This window comes from Platalea leucorodia (genome assembly GCF_965183815.1).
Source record: "Platalea leucorodia genome assembly, chromosome: 4".
NCBI classification, from domain to species: domain Eukaryota; kingdom Metazoa; phylum Chordata; class Aves; order Pelecaniformes; family Threskiornithidae; genus Platalea; species Platalea leucorodia.
Window position 1 is genome coordinate 84,521,227 of NC_138826.1, and position 24,497 is coordinate 84,545,723.

The window sequence follows — 24,497 nt, forward strand, 5'->3', positions numbered from 1 at the left end:
TCTTGCACTTGCCCGCGACTCGTGATTTCTTTTGCATAACCACAATAAGGAACACCCACACAGAGCCATCAGTGAGTTCAGCAATGGCAGCAGCAAGCAATTTCTTTATTTCTAATGAAATATTACATTTTTGAAAAAACCCAAAAAACTCAAAACCCCAAACCACTACCTGACACAGGCTTAATTTTTCAGTGTCGTGTTTTCAAGGACTACTTAAATTTGTTTTGGAGAGAAATTCTCTTGCATAGCCTATTGAGCAGATAGAAAACATTCTGAGAGTCTGCAAAACAATTTGATTTTAAAGAATTACTGAGTCCTTACAGATTTTAGGGAATCAGATTCCTTATAACCTGCTGATGGCACATTGATACAGAAGAAAGACTGAATATTGCAACAGCTAGACTGGCGTCTACTGTATGCCAAACACTTTACTGCCTTCCCTAGCACACATTACCCTACCTACCTCAGAGAAAGTCCAAATAAATTCATAAAAATATGATTACTGGAGGAACTCTGAAAATATAGATGTAAATTACCAAGGCAACAGCATGATTTGCAGCCAGGCTGCAAAAAAGGGAACAAGTACAATTGCTGGTTTGAAAACTCTTGTCTAGGTCTTTTGGGTTTCTAACTGTAGGAGATATATGAAACTCTACCGCATATAGACCATGAACTCTCAGTGACCAAACTATTTTCTTTTAGAATTTGAGGCACATATTTTCTTAGTCTCTACTGAAGTCTCATACATGAAAGCTAAAGGTTTAGATCACAGTTTTGTGAACACATGGCTGTATTCCTTTGAAATCAGCACAGTAAGTAAAGCAGAACTTTATCTTCAAGAATACCTCAGAGACAAAGTTAACGTAAGGGGCAAAGTTAACGTAATTCCTCTGGATCCATCACTTCACTTTATTTAAAGAGCCAGTTGATGTACAATGAAAGTGACAAGCTTTTAAGAAATTGGAATTTTTTATTTTTTTTATTCTAATTTGCTTTAACTTCTAAGCAACCTCATGTAGAGACATGAAATTGCATTACAAAGCACCTAAAATACAACATAGACAGCATGTATCACCCTGCTTGACTATTTCTTTGAAAATAAAGTCAATTTTCCTTTCTGTTTTTTTTTTTTGTTTTTTTTTTTTTTTTTTTAAAAAAAAAAAAAAGAAATGCATTTATTCCCTGGACTGACTGACATACCAAAGGCTGCAAGTTCCAGGTTCATTTACTTGATAATAAACTTTAGCAGGAGCACAGTATGTAATACTCAAAGAGGAAATTAGCATGTCACTTACTAAACAAGATAATATTCACTAGATGTGTGGGTATCTTTTGTATTCGTCTCATTCTTTGGCTTTTTCACCTCTATTCTCAGCCCTTTATACCAAGAGAGAAACATGAATGCTTATCCGCAAACACACCTTTGTAGTTTTCATTTCCCATATAAATCAACAACTTGCAACAGTTGACAGAGCTGGCAATATTTTTCACGATCCATGCCCTCAATTAACACCATTCCGGTGGCATCCATGCTAGAATGGATTTCTTCCTGCATTTCTCCTAATGGGATCCAGAGTCACAAACTTGGGATGTGCAAAGCCACACAATGCTTCCCCCACTGCTTTCATTTGGCTTTTCAGTGACACTCTCCAAAAATCTCTATTAGCATGTTATCCCTTGTAGCAATATTGCCCAAGAGACAGAAGGAAGTTCTTAAGGTTGCGGTTTAGAAACAACTAAATCTTGGGGGGATTCCCGAGTTTGTTCTGTCACCGTTTGCAGGCTTGAAATGTAGCCTTTCCACAACCCAGCCTGCTGCTGCTTGTGCTCTCTGTGTGGATATTCCCCATCCTGCCACTGAAGCCAAAGGATCAAGGATGAGCAGTTCAGTGCCTGCATTGCAGGAAGCCTCTGGTGGGCCAGAAGTTTTTCAGTGTACCAGCTGCAAAACCAAAGACTACAACCCCTGAGGCGCTGCCAGATACAACTACCTCTAAACAAAACAATCTTCAAATATTTTCCTAAAAAAATTTTTAAAGGCTCTTGCAGTTTCAAAACTTTATGGCTCTGTGACTGTTTTCAAGCAGAGAGCTGACTGATTGCTTTGGCTGAAATTTGAATTATCTATCTTCTTTATATTAATGTCCAGCAATGATTAGTAAAAGCATCCTTAGCATGTGAATGGTTTTTCAGGCTTGGTGACTGCTGTTCTAAATAGACAAAACTTTTTTTCTTAAGACAGCCTTAGCTGCAGAGGTCGTGTGTGGCTCCACACAGATGAGGGAACTGTATTGTGTTCTTTCTTATTCCCAAGGATCTCTGAAACATTTTCAGGCTAAACTGGCAATTAATTTGTTGAACTGAAATTCATTAAGTGCTCAAATTGCAAACATGCAGCTGAGTATTAACAGTATATGAATCATATTTTGATGCTTTATGCAACAAAATGAATTTCCAGTTGAACTCTGTAGGACAAGTCATACTGCCTAAGGGAGTGATTCCTTAACTCAGGGGACTGAGTCAGATTCCTTTATAACCAATATTCCCCCAAGAAGGCAAAACACTGAGAATGAAGTTGAGCTAAAATGCTGATTAAACTGCGAGTTCTGGATTATTTATGGGAGGAATTATTATCTATGTGGTGACCTGTCCTGTTAATTCAGATGTCTAAGTGAGAAGCCTAAAGCTAGTATGACTGCACACAAATGACAGTCAGCTGGGATAAATACCTGTGCACATATGGGCATGGCCTGGCATGAAATTTACACTATATCATCCAGATTTTCAAGGACCAGCAAGAGCTCACTGGATGCTGCCAGGACCATGGCACTTTCCCAGGCTCAGAACCTTGTCAGGGCAAATCAGTTCCAGGATACCCTGCCCTTCACAGAGAAAACACACATTTCCCATCTCTAAGAAAGGCAAGAGGAAGGTTCCAGGGACTTACAGGCCAGCCAGCCTCACCTCAGTCCCTGGAAAGATCACACAGCCTGTCTTTTTGGGATGCATTTACAGACATGTGAAGAACAAAAAGTTTAAAGTTGTAATCAGCATGGATTTACCAGGGACAAATGATGTTCAGCAAACCTGAGTGACTCCTACAACAAAAGGGAGGCCTGTGGATGTGGTATACCTCAGCTTTAGGAAAGCTTTTGACTCCATACCCTGTAACATTTTCATTTGGCAGCTGAGGAATTGTGGACTGGAAGAAATGATGGTTAGATGGACTGAAAATTGTCTGTACCTCTGGGGTCAAAGAGTGGCAATGAGTGGCTCAGCATCTGCTTGGTAGCCAGCAATGAGCAGAGTACCCCAAGGGCTGAACTCTTGTTCATATTGTTTGATGTATTAATCAATGACCTGCATGATGACCTAGGATGTACCACCTGCAAACTTATCAATTATGCTAAATTAGAGGGAGAGACTTGCACAATGAATGACAGAACTTGAATCCACAGGGACTTGGATAAACTTGAGAACTGGGCCAACAGAAACCTCATGATGTCTAACAAGGAGAAAAACAAACTTCTGCTCTTGGGATGGTGTAAGCTCACACTTGATTAAAGGATGAGTAGCAGTCCTGATGAAAAGAAGAGCAATGATGGATGCTGGGTTGAATACGCCCTCTCACTATGAATAAGGTAAACTGCAGATCAGGCTGAGTTGAAAGAAGTTGCCCAAAAGATATGGGGAAGTTGTTATTCCCCTCTGCCTGGAGCTTGTGAGGCTGCATGTGGAAAAGTGAATCAAGTTTTGGACCACCTACTGGAGATGTTCATAGGCCTGAGCCACAAGGAATTGTTGAGAGGTCTTCAGTCTGCTGAAGAGTCTAAGGGTTGGTCTAATAGCAGGCAACAACTACTTGAACGGTAGTAAAAAGAAGGACTTAGGAAAGTTAAGGTGGTCATTAGGAAAAGCTTTTCACTAGGAGGAAAAACTTTGCAGTGCAGCCCTGTGTCAAGCTGCACAGGTAAGCTCTGAAATCTCAATCTTTGGAGGTTTTGAAGATGCAGTTACACAAAGCCACAGCCGACCTGACCTAGTATTGGCAACAGTCCTGCCCTTTGGGGGGATAAGTTGGGCTAAACAACCTCCAAAGGTCTTTTTGCAAACCTTCTATGATGAGCAGTTTTATGTTTACCCTCCATTACTCTACACTGACTAGGGATTTCTGAATCTACACCATGAATTCTGGGTGCTCGACAGGATTTGAAGATTAATAGCTTGGAAAATACCTTTTCCATTGTTGTCTGGGAATCCTTAGCTCTGTCTCCTTTGCATGAAGAATGTATATATTACCAAGATCTGGCTCCTGTGGTGAAAGTGTTATGAACTGTAGCTGTCCATGCAAATTTGTATGCGAATTGATTACACAGACAGTCTAATTACTGGAACATCCTATATTTCAGAAGTTTGTCCTTTCAACTTAAGTATGGTGTACCTTTCCGTAACAAACCCAGCATTTACTATCAATCAGGAGTGTCTGAACTACATACCTCCAGAACAGACATCTTGCAGCATACTTGCTCATAAGCAGCTGATAAAGAAGACGACTGTTGGTCCAAGGGATGGTGCAGAAAAATCAAGTCCAACAAATAGTCATTTTGGGCTTCTTCCACACTTAACACCCATACATTGAGAAGAAGTGAGGAGTGTGGAAACCTCCTCATGACAACTTACATCATCATCTCACCACGGGAGTGAAGCTGGTCCCAACTGTAATTCCAGAGAGCTCTGTACATTTTTCTCCACCCACCAGAATATAAGGGAGTGCAAGGGGTGACCCAGACGAGATGAGATAGTGGCACTGTTGATATGTTTTAAGTCCAGAGAGACGGTAGGACACAGTAGGTTTATTTTTCTCATAATTCTTTCCATAATAGTCACTTCTGCAAGAAGCCGTCCAGGCACTGGTGATGCAGCTGGTGGTAGAGACACTGATCAAGCTAGTGAGCCAGCTTCTGCAGAACATTTCTAGACATTCATTAATTTTAATACACTGCAGAATCTTCCCAATCAACCCATATTATTGAAGGCAATTAGTTATTTTAAATAATTCTCACTTCAGCCAAAACTAAATGCAATTTCACGTGAAGAATAAAATATGTCCCTACCGAAGGATTTCCTGCTTTCAAGTTCTAAAGGCCCCTGGGAAAAAAACAAAAAAAACCCTTAAAGAAACAAAACCCAAAATCAACAACAACACAAAAAAAACCCAAAAGGAAATGGGAGGAAAATACCAGAAAACCTAAACGTAACATTACTAAAAAATCCTTTCCTGATTCAGGTTGTAAACTGATAAAGAAAAACAACATGTGATAGAACAATACCTTACTCTCAGAAGGTTTTATTTTTAAGACAAGAATTTACAGTTTTTCTGAATTAGAAGCAGGTGCTTCCTTTTTGTGTTGATGCCAGAAAAATTGCAGAATTTGGCACAAAAATAACAGAAATACAGTCAAAGAGAAAATATGCTTTAATTATTGTACCACCTTAGAAGCTGTATTTCTAAACCACCAGGAAGCTCCACCTACGGATTTGTTTGCTTTTCTTTTATTTGGTGAGCCTTCACCCATTCTGCTTTATTATTCTCACTCTTTAAACCTGCATTTGAGATAACTAGGGAATTAACTGCCTGTATGCCTGTGGGTGTTCACCCAGGGCCTTTGCAACTTGTCTTATACAATTTCTCTCAGTGTTTCAGAGACCATTGTAAAAGTACCTATTCAGGCTGCAAAGTAGAGCACGAAAAAGTTAGAGGAAAGTAGCGCTGCTAATTTAACTAGAGAGTCTGTCATGCTGTGTGGGCAAGCAGTAAAGGCAAGAGGGAGAAGTGAGGGATTTGAAAGGTCACAGGCATTAGCCTAGTCTGCCTATCTCTTTCCCTCTTTCTTTTCCCAGGCCCTATCTCCCCATCTCCATCTCTAGACTGCTGTTCCCATTTCCAGTTCACTCCCCAAGACCACCTTCTTTTAATCTATTTGGCCGTGTCATGCAGCAGAGAACATTTGTCTAAACTGTTGACACCTGTAGAAGAAGTTATATGCAACTGGCTGCTACCAACTGGGAGTTTTGGTTTATGGCTCCTCTAAAGCCACTTCCCAAGTGTCACTGGTTTGGGGTCACCCCATGGGCTGTGGGTGCAGGGCTGTGTATGGTGGTAGCTGCACTCCTCATCACCAGTCAAGGCACATGCAGAGGAAGAGGCACCTGTCCATCTCTTCCTCTGCCTCTTCTATCATATGCCCTTGACACTTCCTCAGATCTCAGTTTACCCCATTTCCCATCTCCCCTATGTCCTGCTTTACCTGATGAACAGGCAAAGAGGTTTATAGCTTGTACTCAGTTAAATCTCTGTGGTCTCCTTTATCTACTCTGATGATCTGGAAGGCCTCAGACCACCCTTACAATCTTGTTGAGCTAGGGAAGGTACAGGGCTTGTCTCACACTCTCCATGGTTGGAATTCCCGACCTGAATCCTCAAAGATACTGAAAGCTGACAAGCAGAGACATCGCTGGGATAATGGTCTCATGAGGGTTAATATCATGATGTAACTGTTGCCAGTTATTTATACATATTGCAATCCATATTGTTAGAGAACTAGCCTGAACTTTAACATTCACATCCCTCAAAGCATTTGGCTTAAATGGATACTTCATTTCCCCAAGTAAAAGGCAAGCTGAGGCTTGATTGTTAAGTCCCACTCTCTTCAGTGAATCCTACAGTAGGAATTATGAATCTTCACTCTCTTTTCTCCTGAACAAAGCTGTTGCAATATCATTTATAGAGTGAGGCTCTGAACAGAACTATGGTTAATAGCTAATATGTTCTCAACACCCCACACAATTGTGTCAGACTCCTCAGGGATAAAATTTTCACTTTTTGATGCTTTTTGGAAGAGCTGGGTTTTCTTTTGCCATAGAAATTACAAGCCTAAATTTACTGTTAGTCACTCTAACCATGAACTTTCTACAGTCAACCATATTGTTCTGGAAACTGCACCAGCATCCTCCCCTAGCTGATCCTCTAAAATGTCATAATACTGGTCAGAATGGTCGAAATCTTAATTTGGTGCTTTCTGCGAAAAACATTTACAATGACATACTGAATGTATAGTCCTCTCCAAGCATGCATTTTATTTCCTTGTTTGCAGCTCGCTGGCCTGTGTAGAGCCCAGACAGTTCTGTTGAGCAATGTTCTAGCTCTCCTCTACTATTTCCATTAACAGCTGGACTCTCTGCCCTTTCTTACCTTATAGCTGAAAGAGCTTAGGAAAATCTGGCAGGTTCCCTGATATGCAGCTAGGTTTTTTAATTCTTCATTACAGTTTAAAAATCCCTACTGGGGAATGAATTTTCTGATCATTCAAACTCAAGCAAGTCAAGGAGTCTATAATGGCATCTTTCATTGCTTTAAAATTCAAAAGGGACAATATATGACACCGTTTAAGAATAACGGAGGGGGAATAAGCCCATCAGCCAAGGCAGTGAACGACACACTGCTCTGCACAGAGCCCAGTTTCAACCCTGAGCACTGTAACCTCCTATGGCTGAAACTACTGCCACAGCTGAAAATTCAGTGCCTTACTGAATGACTTTTTCTTGTCCATAACTGACAGCATCTACCCAATAAAAAAAATGACAGATTCTGGGGGTATCTACTTATGATCAGCATTCATTTTGTCACTATTGTGCTACTGCAGAGTTTGAGTAAATCCTCCAGGCACCAGAGAGAAATGATTTGGAGGGTTTCCTAAGAAGAAAAAAGTTGGGGGACATTATTAGGAGACCTCTCCTCCCTCTAAACAAATACTCCAGACAGCAGTAATTGTGTCTTTCAATAAGGTAAGTTACATCAGTCAGAGACTAAACTATGGTCATAATGACTGTAATGAAGCAGTGAATACCATCTGAAATGTTTCATAGAAAATGCAATAAGTTAAATTTTATCTAAATTGTGTAAACATATAGTGGTAGCCAAAAAAAAATCTCAATCATAAATTCAAAAACATACACAGAAAAATCCCTAAATTATCAGTGATTTTCCACTGCACTAGAGACTGTGAGGAATCTGTCTATGCAATCTTAATTAATTTTGTTTGATTTTATGAACTCTATTTATTACTATGACCTTTGGTTTGCTTTAAAACTTTCTTTTTATGGTAGAAAAAGGCAGTATCTTTGAATCTGCAACAGGAACATCAAAGACTGTCATCAAAGAGACAGGTTCTTCAAGAAGAACAAAAAGAGACGAATCACCAACCACATCAGAGGGCTGAGCTGAGCAAGTCAAGGACTGGAAAGACACGCTTTCCCTAAGGATGCTGAAAGGTATCCCAGCAATGGTGATGATACAAGAGGGAGGAGTTTGCTGTCAGATACTGTTTTTTGTACACATCTGTAAATCTCCTCAGTTGTCTGCAAGGAAAGCTACTGCAAGTTTAAGAAGGGCTTTAGCAAACCAGACTAGTTTATGCCTTTTATTTGGTGAAAGAATTAAACCAAGGACCCCACTTCAGTAAGTTCTGAGTAGTGCATGCAAGGGGTTGTAGTTGTCCTGCAGTGGTGTCTGGTCCAGCATTAATACTGAGAGCCAGGGAAGTGGTCTGTAGCCTTCCAGAAAGGGGTCACTGGAAATCAACATTTTTCCCCTCAAAGCTGTGCCTTGCATGCCAAAACTAGTTGTGGTGTCTATGCTTCTGCTCTCATACGGAATTCACAATGTCCCAGTTGTCCTTTGGCAAAACAAGGTCATATTCCATACCCATATAGCTTCATTTCAGAGTGCTGCTTCATGTCAGTAAGAAAAATATGCTTCGCTTTCTAGCAAAACTTAAACCTTTTCATAGGCCAGCAGATGACTATCACTTTCAATCTTTAATGGCCTGGGCTCAATTATGACCAACAATATAGTTCAGAAAAGGTTCAAAAATCTTGCACTCATTCCAATTGCTCTCCCCCTCCTCTGCTGTTTCTATTTCAGCTTCTGCTTTTTTTTTTTTTCCCCCCAAATAGCTATAGATTTCCTTCTCTCCCTCCCAGATTTAATATAAGCCATTCATCGCAACACCAAAAAAAAACCCCCAAACCCAAACCAGGCAAAATCTAACAGAAATAGTCACTGTTGATTCTGTAATTTCCTAAAATCTGAGTTCATAGCTTAGCTGTCTTATTGAGCTTTTAACAAAGCTTTAATTATGCAAATTTGTGGGGGAGAAAAAAACCTTAAAATCTAAGGGGTGAACTTCTACTGAGCTGTATCAAGAGCTGCCATTTAAAGAAGCTGGGAAAACAGTTTCCTGGGAGAGTTCACAGCTTATTATTTAGTCCTTGTTCAGATTCATGGATATGGGATAGAGAAACGCTCTCTCCTTTTATCTGTTCCGTTATACTTATGTTCATCTCCCCAGTTCTTGAATCTTGCCCACCTCCATTCTTCCTTTCTCTCCAGTGCTTACCTCTGCCATCACTCCTAAAGATGCCTCCCATTTTCTTTTGCCACTGAACAGAATCTTGCTCATTTTTTTCTCCTTAATCCCTCCTCCCTTCAAGTAGCTTCCCACTCTCTTGTTTTCATTCCCTTCCAGATCTTCTGTTTCAAATTAATTGTTCCCAGTTCTAGCTCTCACCATTGTCCTCTGCTTTGTCTTCTCCTCTGCAAATCTCCTACCCCCAGTTCCTCACCCCTCTGTGTTTTGGTCCAACCTCTTCCCATTGATAAGAAAAGAGATGTTTTCTAACATAGCTTAGAGCTTTTCAGAGGCCAGTAGATGAGAGATGTTCCTTGGGCGACGAGATAGGGTGTCAAGTCCAGGCCATCGGCAGGAACAGGTCAGGAACATGTGAGAATTTTGCTAGCAGATTTATAAGTTATCACTGAACATAAACACATGGAGTTTGGGCCAGCTGTAGTTGATTTTTACAAAATAGCAAGAGACTCTATCCTTCAAAACAATATAATACCCTGTTAAGTTACAATTTTCATCTCCAAGGCTTGGAAGCAGTAGAATTTCTCAGTCAAACAGCTGCTAGTCTTTTACCTTTTTAATATGGAAAAAACATTCTTTTACTAGTAATCTCAGTTCTGGAAAGACCTTAAACTTTCACAAACAAATAAATGATGCACCTGAGCAGGAAAACTACTATTCTGAACAATTCAAATTGTTAAATGTTATAGGCAGTTAATAACAGGATCTCACAGTACAGCATGCAGGGCCACCTTAGTCCTATAGGTGCATCTCTTTCTTACAGTGATAATGATAGCCTGATGTAGTAGGGAGTTGAATATACTCCTTGTAAATTTAGTACAATATTTCAAATGCGTTTTCTGAAAGCACAAGTCCTCGGTGGTTGTAGGCTGTACATCTCACCACTTTGTGTTCTCATCATGTCAAATCCTTCAAGTTAAGTGACATTACACTCAGTCTGCACTAAACAGTGCTGGTGATTCACTAGACTGCAGTCTTTCTTTTAAGTCTCTCCTAAGCCAATACTCTGATAAGGGTTTATTAAAGAGCGCCCTGATGATGCAGGTCTAATCCTTTGATGGGACCTACTGTTGGGATGTGACCCCTTTTTGATCATTTAACACTCATAGAAATTTTTCTGAAAGCCACAGTTGGCCTCTTAACCTGGATATCTTGGACAAATTCCAGCTTAGAAACAACATGCTGAAAACTCAAATCCCCAGAGAGTTTCAGTGATGGAAACCAAGTTACTGTTTAAACTGTTTATTATTGATGAAGACTGTAAGCAGTGGTTGTCCTCTACACCAGAGGTAAACAGCTCTGGTAATTCCATCCTTTACCAAGTACTCATTACGTATCTGTTCTCTGCATCTTAGGGGTGTTATGAAAAATGATTATTTCAGTCATTGTAAAGGCACTGCAGACTTTTATGTAAGAGGTGCCATATAAGTGTTAAGTATTATTGCATTGCTTGCAATGTTATTATTACTTTTTTTTTTTTTTTTTTCAGTAGAACCTCCAGCTAGATCCACACTAGTTTAAAAATACAGTTCACAGGCACCTAGAAAGGAATTCTTTCCATGGGCTGGGAAAACAGGGTGCTAAAATATTTTCATTTGTGAACCTGACATATAAATTCATAATCACTTGACTAGTTAGCAAGCAGCATTAAAAGAAGCTTGTTACATTTCCTATTTTGTATGCAATAAACAATAACTATAAATCATATTTAGAAAATGGAGTTGTAACATGCCTTTTGGAAAAAAAAAATAGAGAGAACAGAGCTTGCTAGAATCTTTAAAGGAGACCAGTCTTCCAGAATGAGAATGAGTCATCTATAATCACACATCACATTTTTTAAGCAGTTCTTTGTCAGGTGTATATGTTTAATTTCCTGCTGGGTTTTTAATTCTGCCAGATAACGTGGGGGGAAAAAGGAAAGATGTTTGAGTCATGAGAATTTTTTTGTTGTCCTCCCTTCCCTCCCCCTTCTCTAAAACTGTCATTTAGATGGCTCAAATTTTGGTCTGTTACAGTGCCAAACAGAGAGAGGCAGCTAACATTTGCAGCAATAGATTCGGCCTCCTTACAGTATTTTTACTTTCCTCTGCTGGAAGTCTAACAGATTTTGTTATTTTTTCACCTGTTGTCCTAAAAAGCAATGGAACAAATCTCCTGCTCCAGTGCAAGCCATACATCTGCTACAGCCTCTGGCCATTTTAAAGCTCTGAATCACAGTGCAGGGAACAACTGCAGGAACTGTGACTGCAGAAAGCTGGACACTTCTCCAGCTGTTAGAAAGGCATGGTGGAGACGTAAGTTTGCAGGGGCTCTGGTGAAAGCCTCTCCACAACAACCAAGTAGGGAAAAGTAAGGAAGGTGAGTTCTCTCCCTTCCTCGTGCTGCTGTAAAATGTATTTGTTAATAAGAGTTATGCACCTCTTAGACCTTTTGCATCTTTTACTTAATAATAACAACCTCTCTAAAAAAAAGAACAAATTCAGGTATTTGTGCTGCTAACAAATCTTCCTTTGATCCTGCAAAGGTTTAGAGTTTTCTTAACTGTCAGAAATGATTGACTGTATGAAGAGTTGATCTTTCGACCAGTCAGACCTGGACCATGACTGGAGTTTTCCATATTCCCTGTCTGAACACCCCTGTCAGAGGGTAGCTGCTGGGGCAGCCCTGAAGAAGGAGTTTATTTTCCTTGTAACAACTTTTTCAATAACTTCAATTATGATGTACAAATGGAGGTGTTTCTGAATCGCTCCGTGTTCTTTGCCCTTAATTTAAGTTTTATAGCACCAAAAGAGATGTCTGGAATCTGGATCTCTCTCTCACAATGCACAAATGGGAAAACACACAGCAGCCTGCATGGATTTAAACCAGTCTTCTAAATACTCCTAAGGCATCCAGCTTGCCTCTACGTCCCTGAACAGGACCCTCTCAGAACTTTAGGGTGTATAATCTTCTAGTAAGTACTAAGTAGGCTGCTATTTTTCCAAGCAGAAAGAGCTATTCTTTTCCCTCCCCCACATTGTCCTCCAAGAAACGTGGTTTTCATAAGAGCAAAATGGAGACTCTATTTCAAGTCTCTATAAAAGCACACACAGAGAATGAAAAAAAAAATCAATATGAGCCCCTTTGGCAGCTGAAATTAGATGCTTCATAATGCTGTGCCAATCTCACTGAGCATCATGTACCTTACCTTTTGTGCCTTGTCACTTCTTTTTGTCCCTTTACATGTGGGAATAAAATACAGTCTTGGGTTTTTTTTTATTTATTTTTTTTGTTTTGGTCAACTTTTTGTATGCCTTAGGATTTTTTTATTAATAACCAAAAAAAGGTCACATCACAGATCACTGGTTGATATCCCTTTTTAATGAAATGCTCCCATGTCAGATGTTCTTAGTTCAATTAGGTTGTCAGGGAGCATGTTTTGGTTATATCCTAAACAAATATATCAGTAGCTTTCATGAAAGCTCAATGCTAAGGAAGATGCATAGAACAGACAGAAACTGTATGCGTAATAGGGTGCTCTGAGACTGGCTGAGGGAACATAATTTTGAGATATTCCTGAATATATTGGCATTATACTGGTGAAATCCCTCCAAAAGGACTACTGAATTTGTAGTGGCTGTGTAAAAGCACTTTTGGATGGTCAGCTGGAAAGAACGATGTCAAGCACAACTTAGGAAACATTTCTTTACCAAGAGGGTGGTCAAACTCTGGAACAGGTTTCCTAGAGAGGTGGTGGATGCCCCAAGCCTGTCAGTGTTTAACAGGCATTTGGACAATGCTCTTAATAACATGCTTTAACTTTTGGTTTGCCCTGAAGTAGTCAGGCAGTTGGACTAGGTGATTGTGGTAGGTCCCTTCCAACAGAAATAGTTCCATTCTCTTCTCTTCTCTTCTCTTCTCTTCTCTTCTCTTCTCTTCTCTTCTCTTCTCTTCTCTTCTCTTCTCTTCTCTTCTAACTTTAGAATATGCTGTTTAAAATATCCTATGTACAAATGTACAATTCTTTGGAGCTACATGTAAACTGCAACTTTTTCTAGTGATAACCAGCAAAAGACAATACTGTTGAACATTCCTATGAGAGAAGAAGTGTGATTTTGTGGTTATCTGTGCCTGTTATTGACCTATACAATCCTGATTAAATCAAGAGGCCAAGTACTTTGTCTTGTTCAACATGCTGCCTGACTGAAGCAGCATGGAGCAGCAGGAGAAACATGCTGAGGAGCACCCCAAATTTTTTTTGTCAGAGAAACAGAAGATGGTGCATAGTCTGGGGAGAAGGGCAGGGAAACCCAACTCAGCCCTTCAGTAACAGAGCAGCTTCTGTGGGAGAGGGCAGGGGGAAGTGGTTAAAGCTGGCCAGTCTGCCCACTCCAATATTAAGATACAGAAAAAGTCTTTTTTCGAGTGGAGTAGAATTTAACTATTTTATTTACAGAAACCGCTGATCATTGCCTTAACTTACTTCCCATTTTTTCTTTTCTTAAAGAAGGAAAATGACTCTTGACAGAGATTCAGAAAAGAAGGATGTGATACTTCTTGTTACTAGGGCTACCAAAGTAAAACCTATATAGAAGTTGATTCTAGGATGTTAGCGTTTTTATTTGTTAATTTCAGCACATTGAACGGTGTAATAACATCTAAGTTTGCTAACTGATGTTACCAATAGCAATACAAGCTAAATTTGAAGCCCAGCATTTCAGTCAATTATTGGGTGACAGTGTTCTGAACTGCAGGCAAGGCAACAGGTGTACTCCCTGCATAACCTGTACCCCTGCCAAGGGTTACAAAATGTTGAATTCTGCATCTGTGACCTTTATGTAATAAAGAAGGTCATTTTAATGCTAGGACATCTGCACTAAGCCATATGGTGAGCTAGAAATGGTGTGATCACCACTCAAAATATGTTGCAGAGATATTATTCTGGTGCCACATGCCCTCTAGTATCTTCAGGCAGAATCTTATTTAATTTATTACACAGTAAAAGCATAATCATACGAAGAAAAATGACCTGCAGCACTTTAAAAAAAAAAACAAAACCAACTTAAACAGAAATATTTGCTGCTGGATCTGAAGATCATCTCATGGACATTGCTCTCTTACATGCCTTCACCTTTGGCTTTGGATGCATATTGCATTTGCTGCAATCCATCATAGGACCAGGGAAGCTAGGAGCTCTCACAAGTAATGAATTAATGAGGCTAATTAGAGAACTGTGGGTTATTTCTGCTCCTGTTTGCATGGCATCATAATGTAAGCCCGCAGTATGGCCCAGGTGCCAGTCAACTGCATGAGAAGACCCCAAATGGTGGGCACCCAAACAAGGTAAGTTCCTTCAAATGGTTGGTGTCCAGTGCGCTGAACATTGCATGAATGTGGAGGGAACTGGCCTAAGTCTTAGATTTGTTCATGTATGTGTCTTGGTTTTTATACAGCAGGGACTGTTCAGCCTAGTGATGCAGGATAAGAAGCCCCCCTGCACAGATGGAGTTGGTTTTGGGATAAAATGAGTGCTGAAACAGGGATTCAAATCCCAAATAAATAGTACCTGTGTAAGAACACAGTCCAAAATAACCAGGAGAGCCAGTTCACTTGTTCTCAAAAGCTGCCTTACTATTGTTAAGCGTATTAAGAGGATTAGAATCAGGATGTGCTGAACACATGTGAAACACCTGTGATAAATGCTCCAAAAATAACTCAGCAGTACAGAGCCCTTACTGGGTCACAAATTACTTGATTAAAGCTGGAAAGCCAAGGTTGTTTTTGGTTTTCTTTATCAAAGCTGTGACCATTTTTTCTTCCAGCAAACAATGCTTTAATGTTGAGTTTTAATGGGATTCTTATCATTCAGATGCAGAATATAACATCTTAGCGACTGTCCTGTTTTTTTCTAACATTGTTATTCCACTGCTATATTTGAAAATCTTGATGAATGGATAAAATGAAAGAGAATGTGAAGTATTTCACAGAAAAAAGAAAGCCCATTTCCAAGAGTATTCTTTGATTTCAGGAAAGGTTGCCCTTCCTTATTATAAAAAAACAGCTTTTGATTGACCTGTAAAGTTTCTTCAGTTTAAGAGATTGACAGCTTTGTCTCAGTAAGGCAATTTAAACTTGGCTTTGAAATGGGCCAGCAAAACTACCATACTTTTTTTTGAAGGAATCAAAGATAATGAAGGAGATTACAAACAAGGATGTGTAGTTATGGTGGGTGGCTTTCCTTTTCCCAAAAAGCTCATTTCCTGAAAGATAATTAATAATTAAGAGAAATTTGGACTCAATGCACAAAAATATGGCTTTCAGCATCATAATGAAAGATCACGAATCGAATGTCTTTAGAGGAATAGTTTAGAAACATGAATAATCAACAAGCAAAACTTCTAACCTACTAATCAGATTCCCAGCGAGCTCTCCAAAGCTTTACCTCTTAACTAGGGACAGGGTTTTGTCCTGCGAGTTTGCATGTCTGGGGGTAATAAATGTACCTGAAGTCTTTCTGCTTGCCCTTACAGTGGAGGCTCATGGAAGTCAGCCTGAGCACTACCCAGACAGGCAGGGTTCAAAAACTGGGTTTTAACAATTCTGCCTGAGCCTACAAAAAACAATCTCCCCGTGGCTATTTTTTCAACTGAAAAATCCATCTAGAATATCCTGCAGCTGCAGCGTGAGCCCGGCAGCCGTGGAAGGAAATGGGGAAGGCTGTTATTTACACCAGCTCCTCCCTTCACAGAGTGCTTTTTCTCAGTGAACACTACTAATCTCCCGGCAGCGCATGTAGACTTTTGGACAATAAGAGCTTACTGCAGGGAATCTGCACTTCGATATTTCCCCTGAACTCTAAGAGGAGTCTCCCCACACACTGGTTTAACTACAGGATTGTATTTTCAGCATCTGTGCAGTTAGTCTCCAGTGAAATACTGTGTTCGAGAGACGCACTAATTTATTTCTGCTCTTGCCAACTGACTTACCCTGCATATTAATATTAACAATCATGTTTGTACAAATGGGTCCATTAATTCAAATTTCATTTCCTTTTCAATTGGTAATATATGTAAAGAACAATAACCAATGCAGCATAATTTTACCCATGGCTATTATAAGTGGGTACACAATATCATATTTATTTCCTTCTAAAAGCATTGCTTTTAAATGAGCAAAGGATATTACAACAGTGTTAGCTTTTCTCCTTCCCTCAATGCATTGCAAAGATGTGCGAGGGTTGGCAAAGGAGAAGCCATTTAAACTCAAACTGGAGTTTGACGTTTTTTGAGGGCCTGATGCAAAATCAGATTCCTCCAAGGGGAACATTTCCTTTTACTTTGTTAGGGTTTGGTACGGGCCCACAGTGAGCATTAACAAAGATGTCCCAGCAGACGCAGAAAGAGAAAATGTTCAAGAAACTGCGCTTTCACTTTGCCACAATAAACTGAGTTTGTATTTAACCGAGTCATTATGGGAAAGGGAAGAAATGTATTACAAAGCATGACTGAAAAAATACTATGAATTTCAACACCAGAAAAACCTTAATTCTCAATCCAAGTCTCCCGTGCCACGAAAAATAAGCAAACATTCTTTTATAAATTAAATTAGGATTATTTTTCAGATTAGGAGCACAGAAGTGGGTCAACTGACATCTGCAATCATACTTCAGTGCTAGATTGTACAGCAGGGAAGGTAATCAAGAAAGTTAAAACTACCTTTGGGAAACTCAAGCTCTAACACTTAAGGAAACAGAATGTGGTTGTACTAGCTCTTGAGTTTTTAATAGGCAAGACCCTGAATAATGAGGAAAAAGACAATTAGATCCTTCGTTACACGCAAAATACTAAGAGGATCAGATGATCTTCTTCCTATAAGAAAAAAGGGAGGTTACTGAGGAATTCCTGGCAGCATGAGCAGAGTTTCAAAGCGAGGGTCATACAGATTCCCACACAGAAAATCCCAAGAAAAAGCACTTCAGCCCAACATCAATACTGTCATCTTGCACGGTCAATACCTGTAAGCCAAACTCCTCACTTAAATCCCATTGCAGCTGCTCCCATGAATCTGAACTATAAATTGTTTTTTCAATTGGATTTTCTAAACACTGTCTATATTTTTAAAACTTTCCCAAGATGGGCAAAAAGCACGGCTTTCTAAAACGAAGTTTTACCACTGTCTATGGGAAGCATTTTTACTATCTCTTACCAAGTCTATCCTAAGATCCTCTTACCAGAACGGGATGAAGCATCACAGAGTGTACATCAAAAGAAATTTCCCAGTGGAGTAAGCATCTTCAAACAACTGAGCTGGCCTCAGTGAGTGGAAATATCCAGTGACACAAAGAGATCCCCCTGGCACCTACTCCAGAAAGAAGCATTGCAAAGATAACAGAAAAGAGCTGACTGATTACTTTCCAGAGCAATCTACATATTTTACTTTTCTGTATTGTTTAGTGGTGGTTAATGGATCATTTCTGAAGAACAGCTATCATGTATCTCATAACCCAACAGAGAATTTGGTAGTCAGTACCAAAATGTGATCATCTTTCAAGTTATCCTGGGTTTCTTTCCCTTTGAACTAGACCACTCTGAGAAATGATGGTCAAACATTCACTCTTAATGCAGTAAATGCACTGGATGGAAGCTGGTCAAGCCTATTTACTTTCATCTAGAACTTCAAAAATGGAGATAAATACCTGCCATGGTTGTATGGTATGAAGCCCTGGGGGTAGGAATCCTGCCCAAGGGCATGTCCAGTACTCCACAGGGAGCAGGCTACAAGCTGGCATGTGACTTCATGGCAAACTTTTCTAGGTATGATGGCATTAGGTGCCATTATAGAATCATAGAATCATTAAAGTTGTCAAGTTCACCACTAAACCATGTCCTCGAGCACCATGTCTACCCTTCTTTACCTCCAGGGATGGAGACTCAACCACTTCCCTGGGCAGCCTGTGCCAGTGCCTGACTACCCTTTTGATGAAGAAGTTTTTCCTAATATCCAACCTAAACTTCCCCTGGTGCAGCTTGAAGCCATTTCCTCTCGTCCTATTGCTTGTTACTAGGGAGAAGAGACCGATCCCCACCTCTCTACAACCTCCTTTCAGGTAGTTGTAGAGAGCAATAAGGTCTCCCCTCAGCCTCCTCTTCTCCAGACTAAACAACCCCAGCTCCCTCAGCCGCTCCTCATAAGACTTGTGCTCTAGACCTTTCACCAGCTTCGTTGCCCTTCTTTGGACACTGTCCAGGACCTTGATGTCCTTCTTGTAGAGAGGGGCCCAAAACTGAACCCAGTACTCGAGGTACGGCCTCACCAGTGCCGAGTACAGGGCCACTATCACCTCCCTAGTCCTACTGGCCACAGTATTCTTCATACAGGCCAGGATGCCATTGGCCTTCTTGGCCACCTGATCACACTGCTGGCTCATGTTCAGGCAGCTGTCAAACAACACCCCCAGGTCCTTTTCCTCCAGGCAGCTCTCCAGCCACTCCTCCCCCAGCCTGTAGCGTTGCATGGGGTTGTTGTGACTGAAGTGCAGGACCCGGCATTTAGCCTTGTTGAATCTCATACAGTTGGCCCCGGCCTAATGATCCAGCCTGGCCAGGTCCCTCTGTAGGGCCTTTCTACCCTCCAGTAGATCGACTCTTCCACCCAACTTGGTGTCATCTGCAAACTTACTGAGGGTGCACTCAATCCCCTCATCCAGATCATCAGTGAAGATATTGAACAGGACCGGCCCCAACACTCAGCCCTGGGGAACACCACTTGTGACTGGCTACCAACTGGATTTGACCAAGTGGTTCTTTCCTCTAACAGGTTTGTCTCCCTCACCGACACAGGCAAACACAATAAAAATTTAGTTCAGAAAGGTCTATGGGACTTCACTTCATAAACTTCTATACCAAATACCCCTGAGTACCCTCTGTGTACCTCTCAGGCTTAAAGGCTTACTGTTAAACAGTAAAAGCACATTATAATAATGTGTTACAAAAACAGAGCAGAAGAGATCAAGGGTGTCTGCACTAGGAAGAAATTTGTGAAGTCAAATTTGTGGACCATCTGTGGTAATGCCCCATGCAATAGGGCAAGAAAAATAGAAATAAAACAGGTCTCAAATATCTGCCCTGTGGAAATATCCTTTCCTTCCCACAAATGAGTCAGTCTCTTTAAACCTGAACAAGCTACACTAATCAAGCCCCTGAGAAATTTTAGAAGCAGTAGGAGTGCTCCTGTACCACTCCCAACAACCTGTCTCCAGTCTCCAGTGTTTCAAAAGAAAATACAATTTCTCCTCTTCTCTGTTCCCCATCCTCTGTTTCTCTCCAACCAAATTATGCATCCAGGGAAAAATTTCCCATGCAGCTTTTTCTTTCTCATTCTCCCTGCTTCACCTTCCTTTTCAGTATCCCTTCATAATAATTCTTTTTGGAAGTACCCTCTGCATTTTGATTTAACTTCCAGAATCAAAACCCCACTCTGAATAAAAACTCTCTTTAGCATAAAGTTGGCAGACTTTCTCCCTTGCTGATAACAGGCATTTGGGTATGTTGCCAGCAGTTACTTTGATAATAGTCACACTATCTTACTGACAATTAACATAGGCTTCCCTGTTAGACTAGTAATTAGACCTTCAAAATGTCAGAATCTGGTCCAGGTTGAATATTCTGGATGGTAATTGTGAATAAATAAATAAATAATCAAAGTTAATGGGAATTGACAATATCTGGTTGAAATGCAATCTGGATCCAGGTGTGATCCTGCTCCCTGGTAGGGATCACGGGGGGGCCAGGCTGGTTCATCCTTGCAAGTGCTGAGGGATGGCCCCCTCCAGTTCACCTGGCGAAATCAGTGCAGTTGCTCACTGGCTGAATCAGATATTTTTCACTTAAGTAAAGAAAACAAAATCTGTCACTGTGCAAGACAGAGTGAGATCTTTCTGAAACACAAAGTGCCACTGCGGTGGTTTGTGTTTATTAGTAGTCTTGATGAACACTGCAATTAAAATGGCTGGAATAAACCTTATTCTCCAGCTGCATAGTAGTTGATGGCAGAAAGACAAAACAAGGAGCAGGAGGGCTCCCAGTTTTGCCCAGCTATGGTAGAGGACCTGCAATAAATGCCTGCTTACTCAAACCACGAAAATCGGATGAGGGGCATCTGCTATTGCATTTTGTCCTAATAGTATGCATATTTACAATATGTGCCACTGAATCAAAATAAATGTTCCCTATAAGTTTACCTTCCCTGGGAGGATTTGGAGAGCAAAAGAGCTGCCAGTTGTTGAGGTGCACAGCCTTCCTGCCTCACGTGTCTCTGAGTCACTTCTGTTTTCAAAAATACTAATTTGTCAGGAGACAGACATTTAACCAAGTTCTGCCGGCTAAGCTGTAAAACATGGCTGCCCTTTTTGACCCAAGCAGTTAGACAGAGGATTTTGGTTCAAAGGAAAATCTAAGATTAGAAAGACATCTCTCCTATGCAACCTGTATTTTTCTGACTAAGGTTCCGTGGCCAAAATAAGAATAAAACTTGGGCATGAGGAAGTTCACAACCCCTTTTTATTTAATCCTCACTCCTAAAAAACTTAATCTTTAGTTTTCTTCTAACTACTTCTTTTGCTTAGACTCTCTAATGTTACTCCTGCCTTTTTTCACACAGAGGCAGAGCAATACATATATTTCCATACAAAAGGAGGAGAAATCCTTAACCGTATCCCTTTATCCATGTGTGCCCTGCAAGTACGCCAGGGACAGCTGTATCCCAGAAGGTGTTGTACCACCTCAGTCTTGAGTAGAAGATACCAAAGGTTATTTTTTTTTTAATATTGTCCATTAATAATGAAGGATGTGTAATATTAATGTCAGGGTGATTTAATCGAACCATAGCAACAAGTTTTGCTACTGTCTTCCAATTTAATACATTGGAAATAAGAGGTAGATTCTATTTCCAATTCATGTCAAACATAATTTTTCAGTACACATATAAAGGAAATCATAAAATGCAGTTACAAACTTTCTCTTCTATTTAGAGGGGAAAAGGCTGTTTGGGATTTTTTAATTTCAGATAAAATATCTCTGTTTTCAGTAAACTTTACATATTTCACTTTTAAATGAAAAATATGTTCTAGCCATGGAAAAATCATCAGTTTGGCAGCAAACTTATTCTAAAAGATGGAAGAATCTTTATTCTGAAGCAGCAGAAATATTTTTATTTTGTGTTGCTTTTCTTTTGAACTCAGCAATCTGGTTATTTAAAAAATAAACCAAGATTATATTTCAGCCTGCCATATTCTGTAGGCAAAAAATATCAGAATTGCAAAGCACTGTAATCACTGGAAATGGGAAACTGGAGTTGATAAGCTTGGTTTCCCATATAATCATTTCAGGTGAGTTGGTGACAGCTAAAATCAAATTCTGTGGATGAGCAGATGAGTCTTTAAATGGCTGAGATGGCTGAGTTCCTCCTCCCTCTTCCCTGCGTATGCAGATTTAAGCTAAAAAAAGAGATATTTTAGGGGTTTGATAATGCAGCTTTTAAACTAAACTGTCTTTTTCATCTTTGCTAACATGTTTGAGAAGGAGAGGGCTTTTGCTTGAGAAAAAAGTGTAAAATCCAGACCCCATTTTGAAGGACAGCTTCTTCCCCTCTGTTTCAAATACCATCTCTATTGCTTTTTATTTACAAATATGTTTGTTTATTGGACTATGGGTGTGTTGGAGTGATAAGGAGGTCCTGGACTTGTCCGTAGGCTACACGGCTGAGTGCTCCTACTAGGAAAAAAAATTAAAAGAATTATTGCTTATGGGTTTGATTTTAATTTTTTTAGTTTTAAGTTTTTCAGCTTTTTCCACAAGCTTCTCTACAGCTAGAAGAGAAGAGAGAAGAGAAGAGAAGAGAAGAGAAGAGAAGAGAAGAGAAGAGAAGAGAAGAGAAGAGAAGAGAAATTTCCAGCTGTAGCAGAGCTGAGAACACACGATCTATGTTTGATAAAACTTCATTTTAGGTAGGGTGGGTTAGTAATTTCTGAGGTCACTGGAAGGGGTGGTCATGAAGGTGAGGGGCTGGAAATCATGACTCTGGACATGACATGAATTTGGGGTGAGGAGGGGGGAATTAGAGAAACCTGAGAAAGGAGAATAAACATTTCCCTCCTGAAAAAGTGATTCTATTTTTTTTTCAGGTAGAAAAGCAAAGGGAATAAAAGAGGATAACAGAGGGCTTGAGGATGGAAGCTGTGACTCAAGCACCATTAGCAACACAGTAGCTGCTCTGAACTAAATCTGCATTTCTCTTATCCTATTAACTGGGAAGGCCAGGTTATATTTACCACTTGCTCCAATTGAAGAGCAGCACCACCTCCAGAAGAGATTGGGGATGAAACCTTTGCCACAGACTCTCTGTGCAGTTACTGCTGTCCTCCCCTCCTTCCTCCCTGCCCACCTATGGCCCGGGGAGCCCTATCATCGTCCTCTGCCATGGGCCTTCACATCTCCTGGGCTTGGCAGGGGAAGGGCAATGTGCATCCCAGCTCTTCTTGCATTTAACCTTTCCTCACTGGCTCTGTGACCATTTGGACAGGAAAGATGGAAAAAAGCCTCTCCTCACCGAATTGTAAACCACAAAACGGGTAGCCAGGGAAAGGGTCAGAGGATTATCTTTAGGAATATTCTTTTGCCACCTGTGATTTAGGATCTTCAAGAAGTAGCAGAAATTTCTGGAGAGGGCTTGACACATAAAAATATCTCCAGTGAAGGAAAGGAACAAGATGCAAACACTGCCACAAACTCCCTTTTCTGCTTCTTGCCTGCCAGCCACAAAAAAAGCTGTAATAAGAGTGAAGATCCTTGACAAAGATCATACCCTCCCAACTTGGAAGTACCTTTCTCATAATTTCCAAAATACAAGGGAACACGCTAGACCATTCAGTTGGATTTTCAGTCACTAAAAAGCTTTGTTTTCCATGACAAGTGGGCTGACTCTCCTGGGTCCTCTCGAGGGGCTAAGAGCTCCTTGTTCCCTCTTCAGCGCCACTGGAGCCGGCAGCCATCCTCATGCATCAGGTTTCTTTTATTCCATTACACCCTTTATTTTACACCTAGGATTAATTAATTAACATCAAAGATTGCCCACTAAAGTTGCATTATTACATCTCAGTGGGGGCAGACCAGGGTAGGATAACTGAGCTCAGTTCTTACTCAGGCATCTGAAGGGACCATGCAAATTCACAGAGTAAGGTACAGAGGCATCAAGCGAGTATCTTGCCCTGCAAGCCAGTGCAAGATTTAACAGCCTAATGAAGTATCTCTAACGCTGCTCAGTGCCTACTCTGCTGGGGACTGTAAGGGTTGTGCTGGTAAGGAAAACGGAAGGAGGATTAGGCCCAACACCAAAGGCTTGTGGACCAAGATTAGCACACACGGTCTTCTTTGCAGCTCCTTTAAGAGCCGAATTGGCCATCTCACTTATTTCTTCTCTAGTCCATCTAGAAGATTTTAGAAACTGCACGTTTAAAATAAAGTTCAGTAGAAATTCCAACTTGCATTTGCAGACATCATTTCTTATGCATGGGTTGTGATCTGGTGGGTGCCTCTAACAGAAGATGGCTGCTGTGTCAGACTTGGATGAGCAAGCCCGTCCTGATTACCCTAGTCTTGTTACGTGAGAATTTGTAGCATATTTCCCCTGAAACAAAGAAACATGGCACGTAAGCCAGCCAGAGACCGGCACGCATTTCTCTCACAGAGCTACTGAGTGTCATCATCTTGGAAGGCAGCACTGCCATCTGGGGGATGGAAAAACAATATTTCAGTCACAGATCAGCTACCATGTTGGGGGGGGAGTGGTGGAAACATGGAAAAATAAATAGAAGCCTGCAGTAGCTCACAATGATTTTCTTACAGTATACATGAATCAACAATCCCCTCTTGGATTATTGCTTTCAAATTGGGTAACATTATTTTTCACTTTAATACAAAGGTTCTACCCTTCCAGAAGCATAAGTGGGGTCTTGCCTTTTTAATGTTTATATCA